The sequence below is a fragment of the Symphalangus syndactylus genome, chromosome 4 (assembly GCF_028878055.3).
Source record: "Symphalangus syndactylus isolate Jambi chromosome 4, NHGRI_mSymSyn1-v2.1_pri, whole genome shotgun sequence".
NCBI classification, from domain to species: Eukaryota; Metazoa; Chordata; class Mammalia; order Primates; family Hylobatidae; genus Symphalangus; species Symphalangus syndactylus.
This window is the reverse complement of record NC_072426.2, coordinates 145931212-145949190: the sequence shown is the minus strand read 5'-3', so window position 1 is coordinate 145949190 and position 17979 is coordinate 145931212. Positions and strand designations below refer to the sequence as shown.

Genomic DNA, 17979 nt, shown 5'->3' with positions numbered 1-17979 from the left:
GAGCGAGACTCCATCTCAAAAAAAAAAAAAAAAAAAAGAGGGAATCCTCCCTCACTCATTTCATGAGGCCAGCATCATGCTGATACCAAAGCCTGGCAGAGACACAACCAAAAAAGAGAATTTTAGACCAATATCCTTGATGAACATCGATGCAAAAATCCTCAATAAAATACTGGCAAACCGAATCCAGCAGCACATCAAAAAGCTTATCCACCATGATCAAGTGGGCTTCATCCCTGGGATGCAAGGCTGGTTCAACATACACTAATCAATAAATGTAATCCAGCATATAAACAGATCCAAAGACAAAAACCACATGATTATCTCAATAGATGCAGAAAAGGCCTTTGACAAAATTCAACAACCTTCATGCTAAAAACTCTCAATAAATTAGGTACTGATGGGACGTATCTCAAAATCATAAGAGCTATCTATGACAAACCCACAGCCAATATCATACTGAATGGGCAAAACCGGGAAGGATTCCCTTTGAAAACTGGCACAAGACAGGGATGCCCTCTCTCACCACTCCTATTCAACATAGTGTTGGAAGTTCTCACCAGGGTAATCAGGCAGGAGAAGGAAATAAAGGGTATTCAATTAGGAAAAGTGGAAGTCAAATTGTCCCTTTTTGCAGATGACATGATTGTATGTCTAGAAAACTCAGCCCAAAATCTCCTCAAGCTGATAAGCAACTTCAGCAAAGTCTCAGGATACAAAACCAATGTACAAAAATCACAAGCATTCTTATACACCAATAACAGACTAACAGAGAGCCAAATCCTGAGTGAACTCCCATTCACAATTGCTTCATAGAGAATAAAATACCTATGAATCCAACTTATAAGATATGTGAAGGACCTCTTCAAGGAGAACTACAAACCACTGCTCAATGAAATAAAAGAGGATACAAACAAATGGAAGAACATTCCATGCTCATGGGTAGGAAGAATCAATATTGTGAAAATGGCCATACTGCCCAAGGTAATTTATAGATTCAATGCCATCCCCATCAAGCTACCAATGACTTTCTTCACAGAATTGGAAAAAACTACTTTAAAGTTCATATGGAACCAAAAAAGAGCCCGCATCGCCAAGTCAATCCTAAGCCAAAAGAACAAAGCTGGAGGCAGCACGCTACCTGACTTCAAACTATACTACAAGGCTACAGTAACCAAAACAGCATGGTACTGCTACCAAAACAGAGATATAGACCAATGGAACAGAACAGAGCCCTCAGAAATGATGCCGCATATCTGCAACTATCTGATCTTTGACAAACCTGACAAAAACAAGAAATGGGGAAAGGATTCCCTATTTAATAAATGGTGCTGGGAAAACTGGCTAGCCATATGTAGAAAGCTGAAACTGGATCCCTTCCTTACACCCTATACAAAAATTAATTCAAGATGGATTAAAGACTTACATGTCAGACCTAAAACCATAAAAACACTAGAAGAAAACCTAGGCAATACCATTCAGGACATAGGCGTGGGCAAGGACTTCATGTCTAAAACACCAAAAGCAACGGCAACAAAAGCCAAAATTGAGAAATGGAATCTAATTAAACTAAAGAGCTTCTGCACAGAAAAAGAAACTACCATCAGAGTGTACAGGCAACCTACAGAATGGGAGAAAATCTTTGCAACCTACTCATCTGACAAAGGGCTAATATCCAGAATCTACAATGAACTCAAACAAATTTACAAGAAAAAAAACAACCCCATCAAAAAGTGGGCAAAGGATATGAACAGACACTTCTCAAAAGAAGACATTTATGTAGTCAAAAAACACATCAAAAAATGCTCATCATCACTGGCTGTCAGAGAAATGCAAATCAAAACCACAATGAGATACCATCTCACACCAGTTAGAATGGCCATCATTAAAAAGTCAGGAAATAACAGGTGCTGGAGAGGATGTGGAGAAATAGGAACACTTTTACACTGTTGGTGGGACTGTAAACTAGTTCAACCATTGTGGAAGACAGTGTGGCGATTCCTCAGGGATCTAGAACTAGAAGTACCATTTGACCCAGCCATCCCATTACTGGGTATATACCCAAAGGATTATAAATCATACTGCTATAAAGACACATGCACACGTATGTTTATAGCAGCACTATTCACAATAGCAAAGACTTGGAACCAACCTAAATGTCCAACAATGATAGACTGGATTAAGAAAATGTGGCACATATACACCATGGAATACTATGCAGCCATAATAAATGATGAGTTCATGTCCTTTGTAGGGACATGGATGAAACTGGAAACCATCATTCTCAGCAAACTTTCGCAACGACAAAAAACCAAACACCGCATGTTCTCACTGATAGGTGTGAACTGAACAATGAGAACACTTGGATACAGGGCAGGGAACATCACATACAGAGGCCTGTTGTGGGGTGGGGGGAGGGAGGAGGGATAGCATTAGGAGATATACCTAATGTAAATGATGAGTTACATGGCACATGTACACATATGTAACAAACCTGCATGTTGTGCACATGTACCCTAAAACTTAAAGTATAATAATAATAAAATTTAAAAAAAATTCTAATTCTAATTCTAAAGAAACAAAATAGTTTTCAGACAATGCCTTATTAAGGTATGAACATTTTCACTATGCCTTTCAAAAGAAAAAAACAAACTTACAAAGATTGATTGGTAAAAAACAGCTAGCAGCTATGGGCTTATTTTACTTCATGCTTCAACTCTTCGGTGACCTTTAGAAGATGAATTTCTTCTGTGTTGTGTAACTGCTGTTCTGTGGAATCATCATTAATTATCGCGAGCCACAAACAAAACCCACCATGATGGATTATCTCACAGCATAATTACTGACTCTAATCATAGACAGCTCAGTCTCAGAGGTGCTAGGTATCCGGACAGTAAGTTTTGTGTGCATATTTCAAGAAAGTATCATGAAGCTTGAAGAAGAGAAAAGAGAAAGACTATTATTAGCACTAAGCAGAGCTCAGTGGCCTGTCAGCATGTATTTTTGACTAATGGTTAACAAGTCCACAGTGAAATCAACAATGGTTACAATCTTGCCTCCTCTTTCTCCTCCTCCTTTTCCTTTTTCTCTTGCTAATGAAAGGAGGTTATTGCAATTTTGCCAAATAATGAGACTTTAAACCAAATTCTCTACCCTGTGCTCATAACAGAGCAGAAAGAAAAAAAAAATAATGTCCTTCTCATTTAACTCAATAATATTGCATTATAGCTATATCTGATCCTACAAGCAATTCATGTTAAGCAAGCACGTTTTTCTTTCCCCAGTAGACTGTGCAAAGCACATCTGCTCTAGTTTTCAAAAGACGAAATATCTGTGTGCCTCACAGAGAAGGGAAACTTTAAGGAGTGCTTAGGTCCTCAGGATTGACCTTCAGCCATCTCTTATACAAGAAGATTAATAGTTAATAGGTCACTTTAGTGGCCCATCTGAACTAAGTAGCTTAATAAAGTAGTAAAATATGTGTGTTCCTTTGAGGAAACAGAATACCCTGTCATTGCACACATGGGTAAAGAATGATGCTTAGGAGATTGGAAGGCTGTATCTAGAAAAGGGGTGCTCATGAATCTTGTCTGTTTTCTAAAGAGCTCGTTTGTCTCACCAGCACTATTATGTTCATATCGTTTCCTCAGTTTCCATATAGTAAACTGTAGCCACATCAGACCAATCTGGTTCAACTTTTATGTAACAAAACTGTGAGTTGTTTAACAGTTGACATGGATTCCAAGGTTAAAGGTCACATAATCTACGCCCAGATGAAGCTAAGTGTGCTACCACAAGGGGAACCTGAGTGCTCAGACTTAGGAGCAGGGGCTGAATTAAGAAGCAGACACTGCATGGCAGTGTCCAGGATCCAATCAGATTGAGCTTTGGCATCACCCAGACCCAACCCTCGCTCAAGGAGACAGATTTGAGCATTTCCTCCTGTCTCCTTGCCACGTGACTTTCAATAATGCTTTTCTTTTCTCGAAAGCTGGTGCCATGGTATTGGCCCCTGTGTACCTTGGGCAGTGAGCCAGTTGATGCTACGTAACAAAATGACAATGCAATAGCATTAATTATATGGTGCATTTTTAATAATACGTGGCCTATCACATGTGTTTTTGACTGTTTATCAAATCCACAGTAAAATCAGCAATGGTTACATGTTCTTTCCTTTCATTCTTCATCCTTCTTTTTCTCTTCTTTAATGAAAGGAGGTACTTGCTATTATTTCACTAATAAAATTTGAAACCAAATTCTCTACACTATGCTAGAAAAATGTGGATGATGATACATTTAACTTATCTTCTTTATTTTTTGTAAAATAAAATATTTTCAAGAACAGAATTGCCAAAATATGTTTTGGGAATCAAATTTGTTTCCAAGGAAATATAACTCTAAAATTATAATGTGGAAAATTTGACATATATATTTGGGATACTACTCTTGAGGTCATGTCTTTTTATGGGGAGGAAATAAGACGTGCTTTCAGGGCAGAAGACAGCTAGGTTTTGCAGTGTCAACTCTGCCTTTATGAGCTGTGTATACTTGGACAAGTTACTTACCCATTCTAAGCCTCATCTAAAAAATGAAGATAATAAAAATGCTTAGTCAAACAATGGATGTGGGGCTTAAGGATCAGGTACAGGGCTTATAACAGTGTCTAGTGAATAGTAGGACCTAAATAAGTGCTCACTCTTATATTCTAATGAGACTAGCTTAAAGGAGGAAAAGCCTTTAGATTTGATGGCTGTGAGTGCAAATGATAAAAATTAGTAAGTATAAGTCGGACATATGGCATTAAAAATGATTGTCTGAAAGGCACACACGCAACAACAACAACCATCACAAACCTGAAACCTATCAGGATGGTTAAAATGAGCAAAGGATTTTGAAGCTAATGGGAAATAATTTATTTCTGGTAGTATTAAAAGAAATAAAGGCATTTTCTTCAAATTTCTAATCTTAAATGGAATTAAATATTATAAAAATCTATGACCTAAAATACACTCATTATAGAATTGTATTGATCCTCATAGCATTATGAACCTGTGCTCTTAAATTTAGACTGCTTGAATTCAAGCTCTGCCCCTTACTAGCTGTTTTACTTGGGCCAATTGCGTAACCTCTCAATGTCTCATTTTCTTCATCTGTAAAATAGGTAAAGTTATGATATCCACTAGAACGTCATGAGGATTAAATGGTTAATACTACAAAGTATTTGCAACAGTAAAATAGCTAACGTTGTTATTATTACTATAATTCTAAGCTAATTTTGCTTCACCATCCTAGGCCAAAGAAAGAAAAAGAAAATGCTGTGGTTTTTCTTTTCTACTTTCCTTCAGAAACAACATGATTGAAGGGTTTGCTTGTTTCTCTTAAGTAAATGACAGCACTGCTTGACATGGTTGGCTGATCAGCAGAGTGAGACAGCAGTGACAGCTTGCATTTATGGGAAGTTCAGCCTGCAGACCAGAATATTTTATTTCCAGATTGCCTGAGGAATTTCCACCGTTCAAAATGGATGACACTAGAGATTCACCAAGGGAAATTTATCATGTAATTCAATATTCGTAGAACATTTTTTATTACAATGATTTTTGACCTAAGTACGAAAAAAATACTCTAGTAAGATAGGATTTAAAAGAAAAACTAAATAGATGAGTTGGGGCCCTTGGAAAGGATTAGCAAACTAAAGTTAAGGTTGATTTTGACACAAGAAATAGAACTCTAGGAAGTTTTTCTTTGTTTTCTGCAAGAAAATACTGGTTCGGTTGAGAACAAGTGCTTACGCCTGGAAATTAATCATAATTGTGCCTACTGTGTACAGCCACGGAGCTACTATGTAAACCAGAATAAAGGCGACATTAAGCAATCTGAGCTTCTGCTTTTAAAAATTTGAATCATATTTTCACTTTTACCATTTGCATGGAGTGAAGTCCACTAATCTGAAGGTTAATTTTCCTTGGTTAATTCTGAAAATATTTCCAATGAAAACGGCTTAATGATGATGAGAACTGTTCTCTCTCTCTCTCTCTGTATGTTTGAGAGAGAGGTAGAGAGAGAGAGAAAAGAGTATGTGTGTATGTTGTTAACACATAAACAAATTTATGCTATCACAAAACACACATCCAACAGACTTAATACCAGGACAGTTATGCACATTAAAATATATGCTGTCTACTCTGTAGTGGAAAACAAGGTGCCAAGTTTTGTAGATACAATTATGAATAATGCACAGTGTTGATCCTCAAAAAGCACATGGTCTAGTGAGAAAACAAGGAGTCAGAAATTATAATTTTTACAACCTCTCTTGTCAGTCACAAACGCAGATTCTATTCCAGATCATGAAATTATCTATATGTTTTATTCAGGATCTCCGAAATGAAGTCCTGAATGATGGAAGAGGATAAGAGAAGAGCACAACATCTTTTAGTAAAGTATGTCTGTTGGAGGGAAGATAGCAAGGTATTTTTTTTCCCTCTTTTTTAGGATATAGAGAAGCAGAATGTTGAACTAAGACCAGGAAAAGAGAGGAAAAAGAAGTAAGGTCATGTAAAAAAAAAAGAAGGCCAGACACAGTGGCTCACGCCTGTAATCCCAGCACTTTCGGAGGCCGAGGCGGGCAGATCACCTGAGGTCAGGAGTTCGAGACCAGCCTGGCTAACACGGTGAAACGCCGTTTCTACTAAAAATACAAAAAATTAGCCAGGTGTGGTGGTATGCGCCTATAATCCCAGCTACTCGGGAGGCTGAGGCAGGATAATTGCTTGAATCCGGGAGGTAGAGGTTGCAGTCAGCCGATATCATGCCATTGCACTCCAGCTTGGGCAAAAAGAGAGAAATTCTGTCTCAAAAAAAAAAAAAAAAAAAAAAAGGAAGAAGAGAAATAGAAAGACAACAAAGTGCAATAGTTTAGCCAATGAAGGACAAAATTAGTTGAAGAAAGTCGCAGGAGATGGTCAACAACATACAAGGTTAAAGCAAGTAGGAGATGAGAGATGAGAGAAAGCCACTGGATTTGGTGGAAAAACACATTTTGATCTTTGATGAGCAGGTAGTTTCAGAAGAGTTTTAAAGTCAGATGAAAGCTGGCAGAAACTGAGATGATATTGAATCAGGATAGAACTTGGAAGTAAAAGTACACACCAAATATTTGAAAATCGCAGCAACTAAAACAGAAAGAATTTATGGGTGTTAAAGAAATGGAAGCTGAATCAAGAAAAAAACTTATAATTAGGAAACAGAAAACCTTCTTATATTGGAAAAAAGAAAGAATCCTATCTATTGAATCAAATTGAGAAGTATTGGCTAATTATGGAGTGAAATTCTGGGGTTAAAGGAAAGAAAGGTGAGTTAAAATTTAGTTCAATACCCATTTCAGAAAATAGGAGACCATATTTACCCAGATTATAAGGAAAGATGAAAATAATGGAAATCCTCTTTTTTCGTTCCTCTCATTAAAATTCATGCCTTGGGGATAGAGTCTGTTCTTAAACAAATGTAAAGAATTCTTGCCTGATTTAGGGCATGCCTGTGTCCACCAACTCTTCTTGCAGTGCTATTTCAGTTGCTTTTTATTCTAAAGGCACAATGTCTCTCTTTCAACAATTCAGTCAGGCCATGCTTTTCCTACCTCAGGACACCAGCACGTGATCTTACCGCCTTGGAAATAGTTCTGTTCTTTTGGCTTCGACTAATGCAACATATACTCCAAACCTCAGTAAAATATCCCATCCTAAGATATTTCCTCTTTAAGCCAGAAATTCAGCTTAGGTTTCTCTATTTTACTTTTAAATCACCAGTTCTTTTTTGAGAAAAAAAATTGGAACTATGAATAACCTTGACACTCCTGACTTTGGAGATTGCAACTGACTGTTGTAAAATGCATGTCACTGGCTACAGATGGACTTTGCTGACAAAGGGAAAACTAATCCCCATTCTTAGCTCCTTAAACATAATCTAGATGACTTTTCCAGTTGTCCAGTGAAATATGGGAGTGTTCTAAACACTGCATTTTATGGATTCTAAGACTCATATTAGCAGCTCTGTATTACAGTTTCTCTGAGTCTCGACCGAAGCTGAGTTCTTCCAGATAGGATTTGCCATTTATTTCTTCCATTAGCCAATCTGGGACCTCTTTATGTCTCTGGTCTTTGGGAACGTAATGGTGGTATGAATTCGGGGTTGCAGATCTGTGTGAGCACTCCTTATGGTTCAAATTCTCAGAAATTCAAAGGACATTTGTTTTCCCTGCCTCTATTCAGTGACAAGACTGAGACATGCAAATTTAATTTTACTTTCTGTGTTGTAGCTTTAATTATCGTTCATTTTACACTTCAATTTTCAGCCTTGCCTGGGGAGGAGGGTATGTCCTATCAGATTCTCCAAACTTGATTTATCTTTTGTACATAAAATAGTAATGTGTCATAATCAATGACCACTTACAATGTATGGTTTGTTATATATGATGAAATAAGGTAGTATTTTTCTCCTTGTTCACAGAGGCTACTTGTAGGAGTTTAGCTAACCAATTAGTCAGTGAGAAGAATTCCTTTTATGCATTTACTAGTTGAGGAACAATTGTTTTTTGAGTGCCTACTATATGCCAGGAAATGTTGTCTGCACTGGGGATTGAAAGTGAAAAAATCAGATCAAAATCCCTGCCTTCATGAAGTTTAATTCTAGTTCCTATGTAATATATTGTGAAACTTGAAGTTGTTTGACTACAATAAAATTGCATTCACAGCACTAATCACCAGTGTGACCTGAGTCATTCCTGTTGCAATATCATTTCCCTTTTATAGAACTCATTACAAGTATAATTAAATCAAAGTGCAACAGTGGCTTATTGTCTTTTCTCACTGTAAACTCCATGGCTTCAGGTCCTGCTGTTTTTGTTTGGTCCAGAAGTCCCTGCACCTGAAGCAGGCCTGGAATCCAGTGGATGGACAAAAAACATGGACTAATAAGAGAGTGTGGTGTACAACATTTGCCTAAAAATTGACTAAGTTCTAATCATCAAGTAAAAGTCTTTCATCAGTTTTTATATTAAATGTGAATACAGTAAATCTGACTATAGTAAATATGATACAGTAATTTGAAACCCTCTCTTTCCCACTTCTTGAAAAAATACCGAATTACTCATATTATAGTTCACACTAAGAATTATGATATCATGCTTTCTTACATGCTATAGTCTTTAGGAAAACTTTTCAGCCTCATATATGCAATTTTTTAGACATTATCAAAACTTATTTGCTTAGGCCCTTTTATTTTATTTTACATTTTGATTATCAGTTCTCATTATTTTGTGTTATTTTCTTTTTTGGAAATACTGTTATTCAAAGTCAATTCTTTACATTCTGTTCCCAAAGTCCATTGTCATCTGTGACACTAACAGACATCTCTTTCCATTTCTTCCACATTATACATACGTATTCTATTTATTTTCTGTAGCACTCTGGCGGTATTGGGCCAGGTTTTTAAGGCTTATCATTATTTGTTATTGATTCGATTAACTTTTGGTTCTTTGAATTCTCTGTTTATTCTGACTTATTACTGTTAAATAGATGTAATGGCCTTTGATCTCATTAATGCTAAGTAGCAATTCTCTATTTTTTTCCTGACTCATTAAGAAAATATTTTCTGAAGAAGATTATATTTCCTAGGCCCTTAGATATCTCTTCTCTTCTGTTATGCTTTTTTATTTTAAATAGTGACATTGTGACTTTTATCTATTTATTTATATATGAATTTACTTTGGTTCCTATTTCTTCTTATACAAAACTCAAGATTCTGCTGAATAATATGGTCCCGGTGTTCTTTTTAAAAACACAGCACCTTCCTGGACTCTGGCTTGCGGTGCAAGGGCAGATTAGAGGGCGACCCACTCCTGACACTGCGATCCTCAATCTCATCACCAGCTGGACATCCCAAAAGGATCCCGGGATGAAGACCAAGAGGATTGGGTCTCTTTCTATACCATGAAAATTGTTTGTCTGCAGGCAACTTTGAGATATAATCATGGGAATTTGGGGGATATTTCTACCATAAGCTTTCTTCTGCTGAATACCTCTGTACCTAGGACACTTAATAAAACACAAATTTTCTAGAAATGCTGTGACCTCCTTGGCTACATCTGAAGCCAAATAAACACAAAATATGTTTGAGTGCTTTGTACTAAATGAGATTTGTGCCTAGTAAAGCAATTTAACAAAACTTCCTCAACGTATAAGAAAAATAACGTACATAATATGTACAAGTACAAGGTCACCTTGATAATAAGACAACCTTCTGTTTTTTAAAATAAATGTTTCATTTTATTAACTTGAAAGTAAACATTTTTAGCAATAAATGTGAAATAATCACACGTCTACACTTAGTACTTAATTAACTTATTATACATACATGTACAAACCATTTATCACATAAAATAATACTTTAGAATAATTGCTGTGCTTCTGAGATATTCAGGAGATAATTTTATAAAAATTATCTATACACACATTTAATTCAGTTATTTGCTATCACTAAAAAAAGCCACTTTGTGATTATTCTAACACAGAAGAGAGCACATCATCATGGGATAATTAAGCCATTAATAGAAATACAGGCAGTTTTCTTTTAAAAATTCATTTTGTGTCTATTTGTTATTTCCTTACCATAAGTGGTTACTGTAACACTTGGAAAGTTGTCTTTGAAGACTTTATTTACAGTAACATTCAATATTTGGAGCTGAGAAGCTGCACACTCAGTAATAATGACTACAATCTATGCAAAGTTTGTCTGCCCCCTCCCTGTTTTTTAAACAGATTTCTTTGGGTGACATCTGAGCATCCTAAACTACCAGTGGCTGAGGTTTCTTCAGGCTAACGTATTTTTCTTGTTTGCTAAAAATAAACTGAGAATGTGACTTGTAATATATATATAAAAAAGTTGTATGGATTTGAATATAAGGCAACTACTTCTGCTTTTTTTTTTGAGAAAAATTTCACCTTACATTAAGTATGGGGTAAAAATAAACTTAGTTTGGATGCCTCAAAAATGGGCACTAAATTACTCTAACAAAATTGTTAACTATTAAATTAGAACTTGAAGGTATGATTTTAATCTCCTTCAGCCATCTGAACTAAGTGTAGTTGTCAAATGCAAATCTGATTTTTCAGAGGTAAGGTAAAGAGTAAGGGACAGCCCCATTCACAGGAAAAAAGTTAAGATTTTGGTGAAGTATTGGGCAAAGGACTTATACAAAAATGACCTAATCTGGGGAGAATTATTTACCAGATGACATCTTGAAGCTGGCAGGAGGAAAGGCCTAGAATGCAAATATCAGCAAAAGATAGCAAAGACGTTAGTTGGAGGAGGACAGATTTTGAGTGTTTTGTGTAAGTTGGTATTCTCAATGCTTACAGCTACACCTCCCTTCCTGATGACTCAGCATGTATTTATTGTACTGTTCACTGAATGAATGTAGACTCAGTCTTTGGGTATGTCCTGAATTTTTTGGAGTTAAAATTGTTTTGAATCATGTTTCTTCCATTTATGAGTCATGTGACCTTGGGCAAGATAAGCCTTAGTTTTCTTATGAATAAAATGGAAATTCTAATAATTCATATTCATAAAGGATTTTCTGAAAAGTAAATTGTGTAACATCTATAAACTGACTACTAACTAATATTAACATTGAGTATCATCAGAGTAAAAGATTCTTGTGTTCCCAGGAAAAGACTGTGTTTTGGACATCCTAACAAGCAATCACCAGAAACAGCTTTAAACCCTTCTCAATGACAAAGGACAACTTACTTTAGAAGCTTTAGGAGATGTATTTCTGAAGCCTGGCCAGTAATTATGCTGTGAGATAATCCATCATGGTGGGTTTTGTTTGTGGCTCACAATAATTAATGATGATTCCACAGAACAGCAGTTACACAACACATCCAGGCATTTCCATGCATCCTATGAAATCTAGGCAGAGGTTCCCAAACCTCAATTCTTGACTTCTGTGTACCAGCATGCCCAACACCATGTATAAGCCACCAAGGCTTGGGGCTTGCGTTCTCTGAAGCAATGGCCTGAGCTGTATGTTTGTCCCTTTTAGCCATGGCTGGAGCTGAAGCAGCTGGGATGCAGGGCACCATGCCCCAAGGCTGCATGGAGCAGGGGTCCCTGGGCTCAGCCCATGGAACCATTTTTCCCTACTAGGCCTCCAGGCATGTGATGGAAGGGGCTGCCATAAAGGTCTGTAACATGCTCTGGAGACATTTTCCCCATAGTCTTGGTGATTAACATTTGGCTCCTTGTTACTTATGCAAATTTTTGCAGCTGGCTTGAATTTCTACTCAGAAAATGGATTTTTCTTTTTTTATTGCATAGTCAGACTTTTATTCTCTGCTTCCTCTTGAATATTTTGCCACTTAGAAATTTGTTATGTCAGATACCCTAAATTATCTCTCTCAAGTTCAAAGTTCCACAGACCTCTAGGGCAGGGGCAAAATGTCACCAGTCTTTTTGCATAGCAAGAGTGACCTTTACTCCAGTACCCAGCAAGTTCCTCATCTCCATCCTAGACCGCCTCAACCTGGATTTCTTGTCCATATCACTATCAGCATTTTGGTCAAAGCCATTCAAAAAGTCTCTAGGACGTTCCAAACTTTCCCACATGTTCCTGTCTTCTTCTGAGCCTCCAAACTGTTCCAACCTCTGCCAGTTCCAAAGCGGCTTCCACAATTTTGGCTGTCTTTACAGCAGCACCCCACTCTATCGGTAACAATTTACTGTATCAGTCTGTTCTCATGCTGCTAATAAAGACATACCTGAGACTACGTAATTTATAAAGAAAAGTGGTTTAATTGATTCACAGTTCCACATAGCTGGGGAGGCCTCACAATCATGCCAGAGGGCAAATGAGGAACAAAGTCACATCTTATATGGCAGCAGGCAAGAGAGCTTGTGCAGGGGAACTCCCATTTATAAAACCATCAGGTTTCATGAGACTTATTCACTACCACATATTCACCACATATTTCTGGGTACTGAAAATATTTAAAACATTGATGTAGACTTACAGTGTTAATTCCATTATGAATTATGGCCTCAGATATGTTTGGTTTTATCAGTGTGATATTTTCGAAACTTTTCAGTATTTTATAAAAGATGTACTTTTTTCTTAAATTACCTATCCATTCTATATTCAGACACATTCTTTACTTGTATGGCAAAATAACAAAAACAGAACCCACTGGAGGGAATCTTGAAAGCAAATTACACTGGTTTTACTTCACAAAAACGTCATTGTCCACACATAGTTTTACAAGAATAATCTTCCTGAAATTTTACTTTGATGATTGAAATGGTTGGATACTGTTTGTTCTTAGCAGGTTGAATAGAACTATGAGATTGAGTGAAGAAAAGAAAGTAGTTAAACAATGATATTGATAGTCGGAAAAACATTAACAACTGATATTATTGTAATGAAAATTTTGTCTTTTCGCAGAACTTCAAACATCAAAAAATTACTGGCCAGGTACGGTGGTTCACGCCTGTAATCCCATCACTTTGGGAGGCTGAGGTGAGTGGACTACCTGAGCTCAGGAGTTTGAGATCAGCCTGGGCAACACGGTGAAACCCAGTCTCTGCTAAAATACAAAAAATCAGCCAGGCGTGGTGGTGTGCACCTGTAGTCCCAGCTACCCGGGAGGCTGAAGAAAAAGAATTGCTAGAACCCAGGAGGTGGAGGAGGTTGCAGTGAGCCGAGATCATGCCACTGCGCTCCAGCCTGGGTGACAGGGCAAGACTCTGTTTCAAAAAAAAAAAAAAAAAAAAAAAAAAAATTACTACATATTCAAAAAAGTTTTTTTTTAAAAAAAACTGTGTTTTGTTGCAATCAGTACTTGTTAAATGTCTAAAGAATTTTATGTTTTTCATTGGTTGATGTTTCATTTACATAATGACTCTGCAATTGTCAATTACATTTTTTCATACAGTTTATATATATTGCATCTCTATATATTATTGTAACCACTACTTGTTAGTTTTCTTAAGAATTTTGTTTTCTGTTGGCCAATTTTCTTTTACATACTTACTCAAATATCAGTTATATTTTCTATGCAGTATATATATATGTATATAACATATATGCATTTCCACAAAGCTATCTTGTTTTTATATAATTAGAGGGAATCAGAAAGATAAGTTCCCTCTAATCATATAAAAACAAGATAGCTTTGTGGAAATGCATACACATTATTTATATATGTATTATATATATATATATATATGTTGAGTTGGAAGAATAAAGGAAAAGTAATTAAAGAAAATATTTTTCAGAATGAAGCTATATGAAAGCATAAAAGTAAACTGTAAAAAAGAAAAGATGAGGATTTGATGGCTATCTTAAATACAGATTGCCATGGAGATAATGGCTATTTCACAGGCTCAGAGATAGAACTCTTGAGCAGCAGATTTTTCCCCTCCAGTTTCTGTGGCAGTGTGATTGGCAGAGACGCAGGTGCATTATCAGCTTGCCGACACTGCCCTGGAGCGACTGATGGAGATAATTATGATTTCTAGTAGGAAAATTTCCCTAGAGATGATTTGTTATGAAAAGATAAAATGTATATTAATGTCCTTCCACACCATGACCTTGGTTTTGAATTTTAGATTTCCAAGTATTTCACTGGAAAACTCCAGTCTTACTTGGGTTTGATTCTTTGACCTCAGGTCTCAAGGTTTTACTTTTTACTTTGGTTTCTTGAGTCTTTTTAGGTGTGTAATGGTTATGTTTTCTCTTTTTAGATGTGCTGAAAACCTGCAGAAGACCGACAGTAAGGAAAGTGGCTTGAGAAACAGTGAGGATATTTGCAGATTAAAAAAAGAAAAATAACTTCCTATTTGGGGGAAATTCTCAGTGATGAAAAAAATTGTCTCAGGAGGATTTCTTAACATCATAATCTTCCTGAACACTGAATTCTCTAGTTTAAACTACAGAAATCATGTGTTACATAAAGATAAGATGGTCAAGGAAGGAAAAATTCTTACAATATATTGCTAATAATAATCCCTGAGGGAATAATTTTAAATGATCTCTTAATGTGACAAGCAGATTTTTAATGATTTTCTCATCTTGAATCCATAAAACACAAGTCCTAGGGTGTCATAATAAATACAACCTGAGCTAAAATTTGATTTCCCAGGTGCACAGGATTTTATTTAATATGGAATGTTCTACATCAGCATTGGAATTCCCATTGCTCAGACTTCATTTCTATCTATACCTATGGGGATCATAAACAATCTTTTAATTGAAGTGATAATCCATAATAGCATTGATGGTTGGTGTATAAGTAGCAGAAACTGTAATGTGAAAATGCTTCAAGTTTAATAGTGGTAACTGTTGAATTTTAAATTTTGTACTTTTTATCATAGACAAAAATGTAATTAGAAATTTTAATTAAATGTAAAGGTAATAAATATTGCTTGTCACATAGAGGGTAAAGTCTCAAAATATATTTAAATATTCCTTTTCACCAAAAGAGTATTAATAATTAATAATTTCATAATCTCATACCTAAATTCAATTCCGATACTCACATTAGAAAGTCTGCATTTTTAAAGCATTATAAGACTAACAAAATCTGTTCTTTTTTAATGATATAAAATGCTTGCCCATAAATAATAAATTTATTATTTTAGGAACCTTCAAAAATCCTTCAAATTTGACTCTTGTAAAAAAGTAAATGAGTTATTTTCTTCTGTGTACTGAACAATTTGTTTCTCTTGATGAACCACAAATTAAAACAGAACAAAACACACACACACACCATACACAGAGACATACACAAAGGCACACATAAGACACAGATAGACAAACACAACTTTACTAACAGCATTGTTGTACATAAAAGTGATTTTCTGGAAGAGTGGATGTCTTTGTGTGTTTAGATAAGGATTTGGTAAATCAAGAAGGCTGTGACTCCCAGAGTGTAAATGAGAATCTTTGTGGCATATACAAGGTCAGGGGAAAATTATCGTTTGCACTCCAGTTCAGTAACAACAGAAAAGTGGATTACAAAGTACGTATTTTTTTTTAAATGAAGGATCTTGAAAATCTTTTAATATTCATCAAAAATTACCAAGAAAGTTTACGTTTTCTTCTTAGGAAAATATAAAAAAGTTTACCTTGCTATGAAATCTTTGTTTTTAAGAAAGCCTTCTAGCACTAGCATTCCAAAAACTTCACTTTGGAAGTCACTATCTGCAACAAAGAACAATATCAATTGTGAGCCCTTGAATAATGGCATTCACAGAGAGACACTGACAATACGCATATTCAGAGATATACCATCTCTGCTTGCCAGCACCTATGGGCACAAAGAAGCTGAAGTTTGGTTAAAGAAACGGCCAGGGCAAGGAATGAAGTTTTTGTAATGATGTTTCCAAGAGAATAGGCTGGTCTTGAATGCCTAAGCTCAAGTGATCTACCCACCTCGGCCTCCCAAAGTGCTGGGATTATAGGCATGAGCCATCGTGCCCAGCCTACCTGCAGCAGAGTTTAAATACTTGATAAAAAATTTAAACAAAGGTTAAATATTTTGAAAAAAGAGACATCAGCGGGACTTCAGATAGTGACTGATTTATTTACATTCAGATGTATGCTTGTATGCTTTCTCATTTCAAAAAAGATTTGAAGCAGTTGCTATACACACTAATAGACAAAATATTAGCAGCAAAAGTGAATGGAAAATGTACATATAAAAGAATACTGATGTTGATTTGATTATAATAATAAACCAACTACGTAATCACAAGAAAGTGATTAAGAGGTCACGGGTAGTAAAAGAGTCAAACAATATAAGAAATGTATAGGGTGACAAGGGTGCATGAAAGTTTTTTTATGTCCCTATAATGTAGCAGCATGTAGTGAGTATATTTTTCTTTATTTCATAGAGCACTGCACAATACCAAAAACTCACAGAGCAGAACTGAGAGAAACTGAGACCCCAAAATCCATACAAAGAATCAATGAAACCAAAAGTAGTTTTGTTTTTTTGAAAGGATAAACAAGGTCAATGTACTGCTAGCTAGATTAACAACAAAAAACGAATATCCAAATAAGCACAATCAGGAATGACAAAGATGACATTACCGCCAATCTTACAGAAATACAAAAAATTCTCAGAGACTATTATAGAACTCCTGTATGCACATGAAATAGAAAATCTAGGGAAAATGGATAAACTCCTGGAAACACACAACCTCCCAAGATTGAAACAGGAAGAAACTGGAACCCTAAGCAAACCAATATCAAGTTTCAAAATTGAATAAATAAATTAGTAATAAAAAACCTACCAACCCAAAAAGCTCCTGACCAGATGGATTCACAGCTGAATTCCACCAGACATACAAAGAAGAGCTGATACCAATTCTACTGAAACTATTCCAAAAAAAAAAAAACCAAGTAAGAGGCATTTCTCCCTAACTCATTCTATGAAGCCAGCATTACTTTCATTCCAAAACCTGGCAAAGATATGATGAAAAATGAAAACACAGGCCAACATCCCGATAAACATAAATGCAAAAATCCTCAACAAAACACTTGCAAGTTGAATCCACAGCACATCAAAAAGTTAATTCACTAAGATCAAGAATGCTTGATTACTGGGATGCCGGGTTGGTTCAACAAATGCAAATCAATGAATGTGATCACTACATAAAGAGAATTAAAAACAAAAGCCATATGATCATCTGAATAGATGCAGAAAAAGCCTTTGATAAAATTCAACATCCCTTCACAATAAAAACCTTCACCAAACTAGGCATTGAAGAAATGTGCCTCAGAATAATGAGTCATCTATGACAAACTCACAGCCAACATCATATTGAATGGACAAAAGCTGGAATCATTCCCCTTGAGAACTGGAACAAGACAAGTATGCCCACTCTCACCACTCCTATTCAACATAGCATCGAAAGTCCTAG

General features: G+C 35.9%; 1 protein-coding gene and 1 long non-coding RNA gene across 4 annotated transcripts in view; one reads left to right on the top strand and one right to left on the bottom strand.

Moving 5' to 3' along the window:
* The window catches only part of LOC129481254 (uncharacterized), a 48223-nt gene extending 38050 nt beyond the window's left edge, over positions 1-10173 (top strand). The window contains exons 4-5 of the long non-coding RNA XR_008657307.2: positions 6375-6468; positions 9841-10173. This is a non-coding gene — a long non-coding RNA (uncharacterized lncRNA). The remainder of the gene's footprint in view (positions 1-6374; positions 6469-9840) is intronic.
* GALNTL6 (polypeptide N-acetylgalactosaminyltransferase like 6) overlaps positions 1-17979 on the bottom strand; it is a 1246491-nt gene that overhangs the window by 406667 nt on the left and 821845 nt on the right. The window lies entirely within an intron of this gene.